General features: G+C 47.3%; 1 protein-coding gene across 2 annotated transcripts in view; it reads left to right on the top strand.

Annotated features, from left to right (window-relative positions):
- The window catches only part of LOC116662158, a 124,164-nt gene that overhangs the window by 53,520 nt on the left and 56,154 nt on the right, over positions 1–14,490 (top strand). For both annotated transcript variants that reach the window (XR_004318141.1, XR_004318142.1), the window contains exon 3: positions 10,666–10,896. The gene's annotated coding sequence lies outside the window, so the exon portion shown is untranslated. The remainder of the gene's footprint in view (positions 1–10,665; positions 10,897–14,490) is intronic.

The raw sequence follows: 14,490 nt of genomic DNA, 5'->3' as shown, positions 1-14,490 counted from the left end.
CTTGCTTCCCTCTCCCACGTTTCATAATTTTGATGTCCTTTTTTACATCTTCATGTGTATTCTCTTGCTGTTCATTGTAGTTACCACATTTCCAACTGTGGTTTGCTCTTTTCTACAGACTCCTGCTTCTTTTCTATTTAGAGAAGACCGTTCAACATTTCTTTTAAGATAGGTTTAGTGTTGCTGTATTCTGTTAGTTTTTGCTTGTCTGCAAAATCCTTTCTCTCTCTCTCTCTCTCTCTCTCTCTCTCTCTCTGTTCTAAAGGATAGTCTTGCTCAGTGGAGTGTCTTAGGCTGCAGGTTTTTCTCTTTCAGGACTTTGAATGTATCTTGCCATTTCCTTATAGCCTGCAATGAATTAGGTTGGTTTGTTTGTTTGTTTAAATAGAGGTTCTAGGATTTGAACCCAAGACCTCATGCATGCTAGGCATGCACTCTACCACTGAGCTATATCCTACCCCTCATTTTTCATTTTTTATTGATGTATTATTTAATTTTCCTATTTCACTGTGCTCAAAGAGAGACACAGAGTGATGTTAGTTTTTCCCCCTCAGGTGATGTTTCAAAGGAGCCCAACATCAGTAGAACAGAGACATTTCACAAGGGGTTATGAGGAATCGTCACATCATTTTTACGAGAACTCTTACACATCATGAGTCTGCCTCTTGGCCATTCTCTATGAGCATATGGAGGAGCTGGGAGATTTGGGCAGTTACTGCACTCAGACCCAAACCTTAGTCTTAATGCATTTTGACAACACCGATGCACTGTGGGTGGCTTTGTTTTATTTCTCTGTCTTTAGCAAACCTGGCGTTGTTCTGGTTCCTTCCTTCAAACAGCATCTTTCCACCAGCTCCACAGGCTTTCCTTAGCAACCCAGCTTTGGACGTCACTGCTGGTCTCATCTGGGAAGCTGAGCTGCCCTGAACATCCCTAGACACCCCCAGGATGTGGTGCCCCAGAACATTCTGGAGCTATCATGTAATTAATGAGACTGAGAACTTATTCTGAGCCAAGGCAACGGGGGCTTGTTTCCCAGGATGGATTTATCCTCACGGAGCCCTGGAGAAGCTTGGAGACGTGTTTCATCACTGCCACAGTCCCATGTAATTAAGCTGAGCCTTGTTCTCGTATAACAGATTCGGGGCTGCTCTGCCCAGGCCTGCCCGTCGCAGGCCCTTTGGGGGTGCAAGCTGCCGTACCTGAGATAAACACAGCATCCTGTGTGCTGCCCGCCCCTTGCTAGGGATACACTTGGGAAACTCTGCTTTGTAAATCCTTGTGTCACTCTCTTTCACACCAGGTCCTCCTATCCTTCCAGGGTTTTGAGGGCGTGGTTCTGCTTAATGAAGAGTTACTTTGAGCTGATCAACCTTCAGGGCACAGTAAGAGCTTGGCAATGCCTTCAGGTCCCCACTGCTTCCTCCCTATCTGGAGAAAGCCTTGGAAGGAAGTGCTTGGTAGCTATACTCAAATATAAATATTAGGGTTGACACAAAATTTACGTCAGTCCCACCTAAATGGGAAAAACATAGATGCTTCAAAAACAAAGTGGAAAATGGTAGCAATGGATATTTTAAAAAATTCAGAGCCTCCTGGTAGCTGTCTTTGCCTGATTGATGAAGGTCATCTAGGGATGTTTCAGGGATGCTTAAGGCATCCCATTTGGTCTCTTCAATTCTTAGAAGAGATGCGTGGCTTTGAGAAGGCTCACAAATCATCTGGGGATTGGGTAAACAGTCCTGGGAAGTCAAGGTAACCGTCTCCGAGGAGAAGGTGCACAGCAGGTAGAAAGAGAATGGATGACAAAGGGTTATGCCTCCTGGTCGTCTGCTGGAGGTTCTGCAGGGTTTTGCAGGCGCAGTGTGGTCTGCCCTGTGAGGCACGGGCAGGAACGGGAGACTTGAATACGCAAGAGGTTTGACTCCCAAAATGGCCCCGTGCAGTGCCTGGGTGCATGAGTGGAGGCTGGTGGCTCCCGCCGGGAATGTTGGCCAGCCTTGGTTCTCGTCCCTGTGGCTAAGTCAGGCTTCTCACAGCACGGGGCAGCGGGAAGGAGTCTCAGGGTGGTGATTTCTACAGGGAGGCTGCACTCCATGTCACAGAGGCAGAAGCTCCCAACCCTTCTTAGACCTGTGATGGGGACCGCCACCCTCTGCCAAGTCGTGTAGGACACACACGTCACAGGGCCACCCTAGTTCCAGGGGAGTGGACACATGGTGTTACCGAACTCAGGTCCAGCAGCTCTCTGCTGAAAAATCAGTACCCAAGAGAGACAAATATTGGTAGAAAGGAAGGTCGGTTTTCATCAGAATGCCAGCAATCTGGGGAGATGCTGGACTCAGTGTCTACAAAAACTGTCTCTGAAGATTCTGCCCTGCCATGAAGTTTTAAAGGGTAAAGGGGACGTGACCTAGTTAGCCATTGAGATGGTGGGGGTCAGAGTTACTGCCACCTCCCCCTGCGTGCAGGCTTGTTGACGTCTCCTGATCTTTCTTTAGATGCGACCTTGTTCTCCCAGTATGTTTGTGAGATTACTGAGGGGGTGCTAGGGGAGAGAATCTGGTCATCTGTTAATTACTTCTTCTCCATTTCTACTTTTTTTGATCTGGGAAAGAACCAACAGGTTAGGCAAGGGATTGGGTGATCAAAAGATCTGAAAGGTGTGCTCGGGCCGGGGATGGTAGAGCATGGGGGCACCTGGTTTAAGACTAGTGACCAGTCAAAAAGGGGCCTCGTGCAGAGAGCTCTTCCCTGCCAAAAGCTGCTTACGGTGGGGGTACGAATACAAGGGGCCAAGGTTTATCAGGGATCCTCGAAGTAAAGTCTGTCCTCATTACTTGTGGGTCCTCTGTTCACAAATGTGACTACTTGCTACAATTTCCTTTGTAAACCAAACCAATATGGCGGTACCTTCCCCGTCATTCGAGGACCTGCAGCCCCCGGGGAAAAATTCCAGCTCCCAGCTGAGGCTGAGGAAGGTGACCCTCTGCCTCCATTTCCTCATCCATTTAGTGCCAAATTTGGGTTTTTTTTTTTTTTTTTTTTTTTTGCATTTTTGTGCTTTGAGTTGGTGAAATTTCTGCTTAAAGTGCCCCCCAGGCAGCGCTGAAGTGCTGTTCAGAGTTTCTACGCGGAAGAAGGCCTAACAGAGAACCCGTGTCAGATAAGCTTCATTCGGGTACCGAGCCGTAGTGCTGTTGGTTGAGAGTCCAATGTGAATGCGTCAAAACCACAGATTAAATCAGGAGTCTGTTCAACAGAAACGCACCCAAACCAAGGTTACGTATCGATGAGCTGATGAAGACGTTGGGAGCAGAGGCTCTCAGGAACCCAACCGAGCATGCCCCCCAGGGCTGATGGCTCAGTCTCTGCCAATTCAGTGTCTGGGGTGACTTTGCAAATGAGAATGAGAATGGCCTGCGACCATCCACCACATACACTCACACAGCTTTGGACTTGGACCCAGATCTGAACTGAGAGGTTAAGAGACTCAAGGCATCTTGAGAATGGGTCTGTGGGGCTGGTGCCTGTGGGTCCCTTGAAGGCTTAGAATAGAGGGAAGTGGCATTTTTCTCTTCATCAGATTCTAAAGTGTGGGCGTAGACCAGCCAAAACATCACCAGGTTTTGGTTTTTTCTTTTTTTTTTTTTAAACGTTTTGCTTTGAAATAATTGAGGAGACACACGAGGTGTTGCAAACAAGACGATGAGGTTACCGGGTACCATCCCATGAGCTTCCCTCCGCTGTGACCTCTCACCTGGCCATCCTGGATGGGCAAGACCAATGCACGGACAGTGATACAAGAATATTAACTAAATTACATGAATGTTGTCTCCACTGGCTGGCTCAAAAAAAATGCACAATCTGAAAGTTGAGAATTACGTTTTATTCAGTGGACTTTCTGAGGACTCAAGCCCAAGATGTGGCCTCTCACGTAACAATAAAGGACTGCTCCAAAGAGGTAAGGGAGGAGACGGGATATCGAGGAGTTTTTGCAACAAAAATCATGTAGTTGGACCATGAAAAGATGACTGTGAATGCAAGAAAAGCAGACATCTCAAGTTAACGAAATTAGCACTTTTCTATGTATAGGAAGAAGCAAGCGTCTGGGCTCATTGAAATCATTCCTTTAATATGCACCTCTGCTCTCTGGCGCCAGTGAGCTGTTTTTCTCCATCCTGAATCCCCACAGGGCACCGTCTGGGCTGTCTGGAGTGGCTGACAGCTTCATGACAGCAACACATTTTTCTAACTGATACGGCAGGTGACATTTTTCATCCACAGTTCTCACCCCCACCCCCAAAAAAGAAACAGGATGACTGTGTGAGGTGATGGATGTGTCAATTAACTAGACGGTGGAAATCTTTCCACAATGTATGCATGTGCCAAATCACTGCGACGTGCACTTTAAATATCTTACGGTTTTATTTGTCAACTTTATCTCCACAAAGCTGAAAAAAAGTTTCTGTGTATCCTGCTAGCACCAAATTACACTGAATAAAAAAAAATCCATGCATTATAATAATTATTATTAATTATTATTGCTAATGCAGGTACTGGGGATTGAAGCCAGGACCTCGTGCATGCTAAGCAGGGGCTCTACTCCTGAGCTATACCCTCCCCATTGTGTGTCATTATTTTTTTTTTTTTTAAATCTTATTCAATGCACAGCAGGAAACCAAAGCTTTTAAGCAGGATTTCTCTCCCGTGACAAACCCAGTTTTCAAGATGCGAGCCGTTGGAGAGACTGTTTAAATCCAGCCGGGTAAGCAGTTTCTGGGAGCTGCAATCAGAGACTAACTTGCTTTGGAAATTACCTGTAGAAAGTGCGCACCAGGGACCAGAATTTGCTTTGTGCCCCACAGTCGTCTCATCAGGCCCTGGAAAGGTTGCTTAATTTGCAGAGAGGGTCTTTGGCGACCATCGCTGGCGTCGTCAGTTCCCCTTCGTGAGCTGGGTGCTTCGCGAAGGAGTTTCCCACACGTGCTGGCCACCTGCCCAACGTAGGAAATAAACAGCTGCCAGAAGCAGGTTTAGAGCTGCATAGTCCTCAGGTTTGGCTCTTGCAGAAGCCCAGAGGTGAGGGGCCCCCTCTGTCTGGCCTCTCACGGGGCTAACTTCTCCTTCACCCTTACCGGGTGCACAGGAAGTGTGGCGCAGAAACAGCAGGCAGAGCTCTCATTCCGCCCCCCCCCCCCGCCCAATAAATGTTTTTCTCCACCGGCTTCTGCAAAGATGCTGTGTAAATGGAGGCCACGCAGTGCGCCTCCCCGGGAGGCCGCTCCAAAGGCCTCAAAGAAGAGAAGAGGGAGCCTGTCGGGCTGCGGGAGGGACCTGGCTCCTCTGGGCTCCCCGGGGAGTTCTCCCAACAAAGCAGAAGTGCCTGGGATGGAACCCAATCTCCCGGTCCCGTCCCACACGGGCCCTGGAAAGGGGACCTGTGACCCCACCTTTCAAGCCGAGCCTTTTGAAGACGGGCCCTGAATGAATCTGTCTGCAGAAGGCTGGCCCCCCCCTATTCTTTTTTTTTTTTGCAGACAGGTGGGTCCCTCCCCTTCCCCACCCCACCCCCCGAATCCGGGCTTTGAAGGAACCAGTGAGATTCTGCAGGTGATGGTGGGGCGGGGCGAGGTCCCCTGGCCCCTGGGAGACAGGTAACCGCAGAGCTTGTGAAATGAGTCTTCTTTGGCACCAGTCTGCGCCTGCAAGGGTTTCTTGCTTTAGGTGGATTTGTGTGTGTGTGTGTGTGTGTATGTGATTGAGAAAAGGGGCCTCAGGAAGAAAGCCCCTGGCTTCCCGGGTAAGCCTGGCATTTGCACCTGCGGGAAGGATGCTGGGAGAGCATCGCTGGAGGGCCGCTGCGACCCCGAGCCCGCGGACAGGAAAGGCGGGGACTGAAACGATAAACTTGGGGGCCTGCCATCCCTCCCTCGGCTCCCTGGGTTCACGTGGCCCCCAGTTTCTCTCTCTGCTCTCGCAGCCGGTGGGGGGTAAAGGGCACCCAGGAGGGCAAGCGTTTCCCTGAAGGAACTCAGGATGGGAAAGCTCAGGACACTGGCCCTAGAGAGCGAAGGTGCAGGTCAAGGGGCTGATTTTAATGAGCCCAGACTTTTGCACCTTCCCATATACAGAGAAGTGCTAAAACTTGAGATGCCTGGTTTTCTTTAATTAACAGTAATTGTTTGATGTTCCAACCGCCTGGTCTTGGTTGTAAAGCTCCTATATATCCTGGCTCCTCCCCTCCCTCTTCGGAGCCGTCCCTCAGAGCCATCTGGGAGGCTGTCCCCCCCGGGCTGGAAGTCCTCAGTAAGTCCTAATAAAGCATAATTCTCAGCTTTTCGGTTTGCAATTTTTTTTTTTCAGTCAACAGTAGAAAAACAGAATGAGTATTTTCTTACGTCAAGTGAACACGTTGTTAAGAATCTGATCGTTGAACCCTTGAAGTATTGGTTGATCATGTTTTAAGTCTCCCCGTATGCAGATAGGTTCCTGATACGGAAGCACTGTGTTTATTTTGCACGTAGGTTAATCATAAAGTTTGCCTGTGGGCCCTGAGGGGTTAGCAGGGAAAATCGTAGCTGTTTCTTCCTCCTGGTGGTTGAGAGAGTGTCCCTGCGCCCATGAGAGATCCACATCTCGGAGAGTTAATTATGTGAGCCCCGGCGAGGCGCGCCCAGTCGTCTGAGCCCTGGGGTTCCACCTGGCTCAGAGCTCAAGGAAGGTTGCAACCCAGTGTCAAAGAAAAGCACTTTTCCACTCACCGAAGAAGATGACTTCTGTGCTCCAGTTGCAGAAGGTCTTCTCGTGGCTAACAAAGAGATCTGCTTGAGATGAAATATTAACTTAAGGAGTTTCGGGAGCCAAAGACAAATATTATGAACCATGCAAAGTGTGATGGGGCACCGGGGCTCAGGCTGTAAGGTGTAAACACGGGATGCATCCACCCCGTGTGTGCAGACAGCTTACCCTGCATTTGCCTAAGGGGCCATCTGGCTGCCGCACGGGTGAAGAACACTGCCTGGCTTTCTGCTTCTTCTCTTTATGATTTTTCAATTCATAACCATCCTTCATAGGCTCCTCTCAAACAGGATTCATCCTCTTTTCCCTCTGACAAGACATTAGGGGGTTTCACTAAGAAATGAGCCGTCAGACTGCGAGAAAACAAATGAAGCCTTTAAGGAGCTGCTCTCCTGACAGCCTGGGGCTTCCATGGGGGAACAGCACCCCTTGGGTCCCCCCCACATGCAGCCACCTCTCCTGGCCGACAGGTTTTAACCAGGGAGGACACAAAAGTGACTGGTTCCCAAGGAGAAGGATACAGATTGTGTGTGTGTGTGTGTGTGTATGAGAGAAAGGTTTACCCACTTGAAGACATGAATGCAATTTTATTTAAACAGGGTCAGTTTTGCAGGACGTATTTGGCGCTGTTTTATGTCATCCATACCGCCTTCCTGACCCCGTGCTTCAGAGAACTGCAGGAAGTGTGTCCCACAGACCATACGAAGTGGAGGGCTGCTTGTCACGGTCGTGAACACACTTAGGGTTCAGGCGGTCTGTGATAGGCACGCAGGGCTTCAAAGCAACGTGCAGTTAGAAAAGTGAATATGGGTACTCTGAGTTGGCTCTGAAAATGCAGCCAGCTCCCTCTGTGTCCCCCCACAGTGACGGGGGCAGTGCTGACCTTACGTGTCCTGGATCTGTTGTCACTGTGCAACCAGCTTTCCAAAGGACCCCCCTCTCCCCAACCCCCCTGCTAATCTTGGCAATGCACTAGAAGGTTCTGGGTGCAAGGTTGGTATGTCTGCTCATGCTTCCCCAGGAGTTTTTGATTCTATTTCTGTGATTAAACTTGTGACGATCTCATGAGCAGAAACAGTTGATGTTTCAGTTTAGTCCAAAGGCAGGAAGAATTCCCGTTTGCTTTGGGGAGGGTCCGCCGTTTTGTTCTATTGACTGCTTCACCTGATTGGATGAGACCCACCCACACGAGGGAGGGCAATCTGCTCGGCTCGGTCTACCAATTTAAATGTTAACCTCATCCAAAACACTCTCATGGAAACACTCAGAATCGTGTTTGGCCAACGATTCAGGCACCCCATGGCCCCATCAATTTGACACATAAAATTAACCATCACCGCACTGACAACAGACATGCGCAGCTAGTCTACTGCATATATCATGAAGCACGTTACCTCAGTGTGACCTGCTCCTAGTGAATCCAGAATGACTCCCATTTCTCAGAAACATTATTTTATTTATGAAATAATTCCAGAATTCTGCTGGGACCCAGCATTAAAAAGAAAAAAATTCAGCAGTCTGTAGTTTGAAGAATCCATCTTTTTCATCCTCATCTCTCCTTTTAAAAATTTGAAATGATACATTTTTTTCTGTATTTTTTTGTTTTTAAAAAACGTATTGATTGAGGTGCGACTTATACAGGGAGACATACCCATGGATGGAGCGTTACGTGTAGACCCTCATGTAACCATCACCCGGATTCAGATACAGCGCATTTCTGGCAACTCAGGGATCTCCGAAGCACCGGAAAACCCCGTCTTTACAACTGTCAGTCTGCTCTGCTTGTTCTTAAGCTTCACGGTTACTCTTTTTGTCCAGTTCTAGGTTCGTTCAATATTTCTTATCTTTTCATTGCTTGGACCTACTTCTGTGTATGAAAATAGCGCAGCGTATTGACCTGTTCTCTGTTGGTGAACCTTCGGTCGCTTCCCGTTCGCGGCGATAATGACCAATGACTCCACCAATGTCGGTGCATGTCTTTTTTTTTGTGGGAAAAGTCACTTCTTTGACTATTAAGTGTCTTGCTCCCGCCAACCGTGCATCAGAGCGGGGGCATTTTCTTAGCTTTCGTCTTTCAGGGTGTGTTTCGTGTCTCCTCGATGACTAAAAAGGCTTGGCTGTGTCTCGAATATGATTTGTGAAAAACTGAGACACAAGAAAGTGTTGCAATGCTCAGAGACGCCTTCAGAATACAATATTGCTTCAAGATGATATGAATATATACATGTGGTGCCTGTCACCAAATGTATCTTGGGAAGATAGTGGGACAAAAGGTGAGAATGGAATTATTAATTAAATATTTATTAAAAATCCCCTTGGGGAGAATTAAGCCGACTTGATAAATGCTGGCTGGCTACGCCAGTGGCCCCATTCCTACACGAGCTCTCACAACGAACTATCAAGGAATTTCAAAGGCTTACAAGCTTCCCCGGGGTATTCCTCTCGATTCTGAATGCTCTGTTATTTTGTAATTCTGTATTTTTTTCCGTCCTATCACTGATTTGGTATTCTCTGTGCAGAGGTGCTGGTTATAGAGACTTTTCCTGGTATTCACGAACGAAAGGCGTCCAGGGTGGAGGTCAGGAATGGGTTGCTCTGAGTTCTGGGTCAAACTAGCAGATCAGACCTTGCGGCGGTGAGAGATTTTCAGGCAACTATTTTTCTGAGCCTGAATTCTTGCAACGTGTCATATCGAGAGAAGCGCTAAACATCGTTAACCGAGTCATCTGCTCCTTGCGACCAGCGGTGGCCTTCACGAGGCCGGCAGCAGCCTTCTGCAAAACGTGTGTGCTTGCCGGCACGCCGCTCCCTTCAGCGAGCTCACGCGTACACTCGCCTGCCCCCTTAGCTGTTCGGAGTATTTCCCCAGAGTGACCCGGGCTACAGTCCTCATTTTGCTCCCAAATAAAACTTAGCTCCCAGCTCTCATGCTGCACATTTTTTTTTTTTTTTCAGTCGACAAGGGAAGCCACTACTTCAGAAATATCGATACAAAGTACAAGCCGTTCTCTTTGAACGAAAAGGAACTTGAAGCGTTTTCTGGGCCCCTGGGTGCACGTGTTCAGGGCTGCCTCACGGCCAGGCTGCCAAGTCTTGTTCTGATCGTCCGGTCTCGAGGGGAGTTCGTTGTAAACCCATCTCTAAAACGCGCGATTGCTTTTCTGTGAAGGTCGTCTGCAGGGCAAATGCTGACATGCAAGGCAACACTTAGCAACTCCCGGCCTGGGGTCTTGCTTGCTTAGCCCACACGGATGTGACTTTACACGCTCATTCCATGCAGGTTGTCAAGTGTGTGAAAACAAGACATCACAGGGCAGCCATTTCCAGCCCTGCCAAGAACAGCTCTAAGGGTGAGCAAAGTATTAAAATATACATTTTTTTTTTTTTGGAAAGTGCATGAGTAGGGGCTATTCAGTTCCCAAAACTCTGCTTGCTGGAATAAAAGATGTTCAGCATGAGGGTGGGGACTTTTAGTTTTATTCAGAGACTTCCTGAGGACCATAGCTCGGGACAGTTCCGAGACACGGACCCCGGGGCGCCGAGCTGGGGGAGGCCGGGGATGAGTGACTTCGGCGCAGGGGGTGGGTGCAATCGAGCCCACATTTTGGGAGGACCCACGCTCTCCGCCCTGTGCCCCCGGATCACGCGGTGACACCCTGATGAACCGGGAGACAGGTCGCGGCAGGCGCGTTGGCCCCAGAGCGAGAAGGCCAGGGCTCGGGGCCAGGCCCGCCGCAGCAGCGCAGCACAGGCGCCCGGTGCCCGGCGCTGGGGTGCGGGACTCCTGCACTAAAGCCGTTCGCATTAACCCTAACTGACAGCACATGTGTCTTCTTCTTTTTTTTTTTTTTTTTCCCTACACAGGATAACTTGATTTTGATTGAGTGAAGCAAGATCAGGTGACAGTGTGCCATGCGCCCTGGCCCTGCGTCCCCCATGAAAACTTCCTCCTTCCTTGGGACCCCCGAGAGGGAGCCTGGCTGTGGGGCTGCGCCCCGGGGCTCTCGTGGGAGTCACGGCGGCCCCCGCGCAGCTGCACTTCGGCTGTCGTCCTGAACACGGTGAGAGCGTTGGGCCCCCAGACGAAGGACGAAGGTAATTTATTTTCTACAGAATTTTGTTTTCCTAAAGCCTCGTGTTCCGTTCCACTTTAAAGGGCGTTTCGGCAAATGATGTATGAAATGAGAAAAGGTTTTGAAACCCTCCCTGGATTCACCTAAAGGGCATGCGTAACTGGAGAATGAGTCTGAAATGATGTGGGGAAAAAATAGCTATTGTTCTTAAAAAAAAAAAAAAAAGAAAGAAAGAATGAAAGGCTTATGGTTTGGATAAATTCATGTCAAATGGCCAGACGTTATGTGCTGGGTACTGGGCAAGGTATTGCAGGGGTTCACTGGGAAACAAAGTCTGGGTTTATTCTTAAGAAGTGTGTGATGTCTGCAGCAATCCCGCTCCTGGACGTATATCCAGAAGGAACCCTACTTCAAAAAGACACCTGCACCCCAGTGTTCATAGCAGCACTATTTACAATAGCCAAAACATGGAAACAGCCTAAATGTCCATCAGCAGATGACTGGATAAAGAAGAGGTGGTGTATTTATACAATGGAATACTACTCAGCCATAAAAACTGACAACATAACGCCATTTGCAGCACATGGATGCTCCTGGAGAATGTCATTCTAAGTGAAGTAAGCCAGAAAGAGAAAGAAAAATGCCATATGAGATTTCAAATATGTGGAATCTAAAAACAAAATTAAAAAGGAACATAAATGCAAAACAGAAACAGACTCATAGACATGGAATACAAACTTGTGGTTGCCAAGGGGGCAGGGGGTGAGAAGGGACAGACTGGGAGTTCGAAATTTGTAGAAAGTGACAGGCATATATGTGCAGAATAGATAAATAAGATTATACTGTGTAGCACAGGGAAATATATAGAAGATCTTGTGGGACCTCACAGCAAAAAAAAAAAAACGTGACAATGAATATATGTATGTTCATGTATAACTGAAAAATTGTGCTGTACACTGGAATCTGACACAACATTGTAATATGACTATAACTCAATAAAATAAAATTAAATAAAAAGAAGTATGTGGGATCTGGAGTCAGGCACACACAAAGTTATACAAAAACAGAATATGGTGTCGTCTTGCAAAGCAAGAGAGCAAGACGAAGGGATACAGGAGGAGAACGTGTGATACAGTCAAGCAAGGGAGAGTGACTGTTGCAGCTTTTAAAGTGGATATTGCCCAATATGAGACTTCTATGGCAATTTGGAGCGTGAATTCCTTACTGAGATGTACTGCATGGAATAGCGACCTCCCACCCCCCAAAAAAGAGAAGTCCAAACTGTAACTTCCAGAACCAGTGGAGTCAACCTTATTTCAACAAAGGGTCTTTGCATATGGTATGACGTGAAGGACCTGAGAGGAGGTCCTCCTGGAGGAGGTGGCCCTGCATCCAAGGACAGTGTCCTTAGAAGAGACAGAAGAGGAGAGACACAGACACAGAGGAGAAGCTTGCTGTCAGGTCCTCTTCATCAGTTACCGGTCAAAATAATGCATGATTCCAGGCGCCTTTTTCCAGATCAACAGATGGCAGGCCGCAAGGTCTGAGGTGGGCACGTCCCACGTGAGATGCACTGTGGGGAGGACGAGGGTGGCTGTGAGCTGGTTTTTCGGGATGAGTGGGAAAGCCAAAGGACCTGGGTGTCCAAGGACCGATCTCTCCTGGGAAACGTGTGGCTGTGAAGGTTGACATTTTCCCGCAAGAGTCTGCTACTGGCCATAAAAACAAATGAACACTTTGGTGAAGGCTGTCCTTCTGGATCGATCCAGAGGAGTCAGCCAGCTAGAATGATCAGCGGCTTTGAGCAGCTCTGCTGGACACCCCTGTTGTGTCTCTGTGCTGAGAAAGGCATCTTCTTGTCGCTGCTATTTCTGTCCCTTGAACACAGCCTCAGCCTAACACGTGCCCTGATCCCAGGGTCTCAAGCCAGCAACCACTGCAGCTGCCCAGGCGGTGCCCTCGGAGGGGACTCCGGAGGGAGAGACACAGGACGCTGGCCCTAAGGTTCACAGCAAAGGACTGATTTCCATGAGCCCAGACTCTTGGATCGTCCCACACAAAGAGAAGCACTAAATTTGTTAACTTGAGATGCCTGGTTTTTCTTTAAATTCCAGTCATCTCCTGATGTTCCGACTACCTGGGATTTTTTTGTTGTTGTTGCAAAAATGCATATATCCTGGCTCCTTCCCAGTCTCTTCAGTGCAGAGAGGCTGCCTTCCAGGCTTACGGCCTCAGAAAGTCTGCCAAATAAAACAGAATTCGCACCTTTTACGTTGCACTTTTTTTTTTTTTTTAACTCAGTTGACACGATTAAGTCAGGTATTCAGAAAGAAATACAGGTGTCATTGTAAATCGACTCTATTTCAATTAAAAATGAACAAATAAATACATAAAAAGGATTTTGAAATTAAACAAAATACAAGTCTCAGTATTTTGAGCGCGGGTTCACAGTCTTTTCTGAAAACACGATTCTCCGTGTTCGCTGATGGTAAAAACGACCGTCTGTTCCCTTTGTCGGAGGTGCTCTGAGGCGCAATGGACACTTGCAGCCACTAGATGGCACCAAACACCAGCATTTTTCTATTTCCCTGCAGAAACATGATTTTTGAACACGTTGAGCGTTTTCCTGAGAAAGTCTCACGTGCGATTGAGCGGGTGAATTGGTGATGAGTTGTAAAGGGAACGGTGTGAGGACTCCAGGTGGTCCACATCCGATGCTTGCTACTGTCTGCTTTTTAAATTTTTATTTATTCTTGAGTGGCTGGGTGTTGCTATCTGTCATTTTATTTTGTTATTTAATTTAATTTAATTTTAATTTTAATTTAATTTAATTTTATTTTATTTTACTTTTGTGTGTGTGTGTTTTTTAAGTCTCTCTTTTTTAAATTTATTGAGTTACAGTCAGTTTACAATGTTGTGTCCTTTTCTCGTGTCGAGCACGATTTTTCAGTCATTATTCTATTTTATTCTTTTCATCGACGTATCGTAGCCTGTGGTCCACATCCAACTGCTTATTACTGTCCGGTTTTTAAATTTCTATTCAATCTCCTGGTTTTGTGTTGGTATCTCCCTGTCGTTTTTATTCATTTATTAAAAAAATTTTTTTTTTTTTTTTTTGCCAGAAATGGTCACATTGTAACTGACTGTATTTTAGTTTTTTTTTAATTGAAGGGTAGTTGCTGTCTGATGTTCTATAAGTGACAGGTGTCCCATACACGGATTTGGCATTTTTAAACATTATCCTCCATTTAGTGTTATTATAAAAATTTTGCTATATGCCCCGTGTTGCACCCTAGGTCCTCAGCTTACTTCGTACCTAAAAGTGTGTACAGCTCACTGTCACTGCCATTTGCAGCACTCCGGTCACTCACGGTGCTGAGTGTCTTTGGTTTACCTGCCTGTTGCCCCCATTTATAGATATTTTGTGCGTGAAGTGTTTGCTCAGACACCCAGTCAACAGTGTATTGGGTTGTCTGCCTTTTATAATTGAGTTGCTTTACACGTTCTTGAATGCGTACTGAATACACCATCCTTGCGCCAACAGGATAAATGTTTTATGCAGAATTTTCTTCCACTGTGTGGCTTTTTCCCCATTTCTTCACGATGTCATTCACAG

Source organism: Camelus ferus, chromosome X, assembly GCF_009834535.1.
Source record: "Camelus ferus isolate YT-003-E chromosome X, BCGSAC_Cfer_1.0, whole genome shotgun sequence".
Classification (NCBI taxonomy): domain Eukaryota; kingdom Metazoa; phylum Chordata; class Mammalia; order Artiodactyla; family Camelidae; genus Camelus; species Camelus ferus.
The sequence above is the reverse complement of the archived record's forward strand: the minus strand, read 5'-3'. Positions and strand labels throughout refer to the sequence as shown.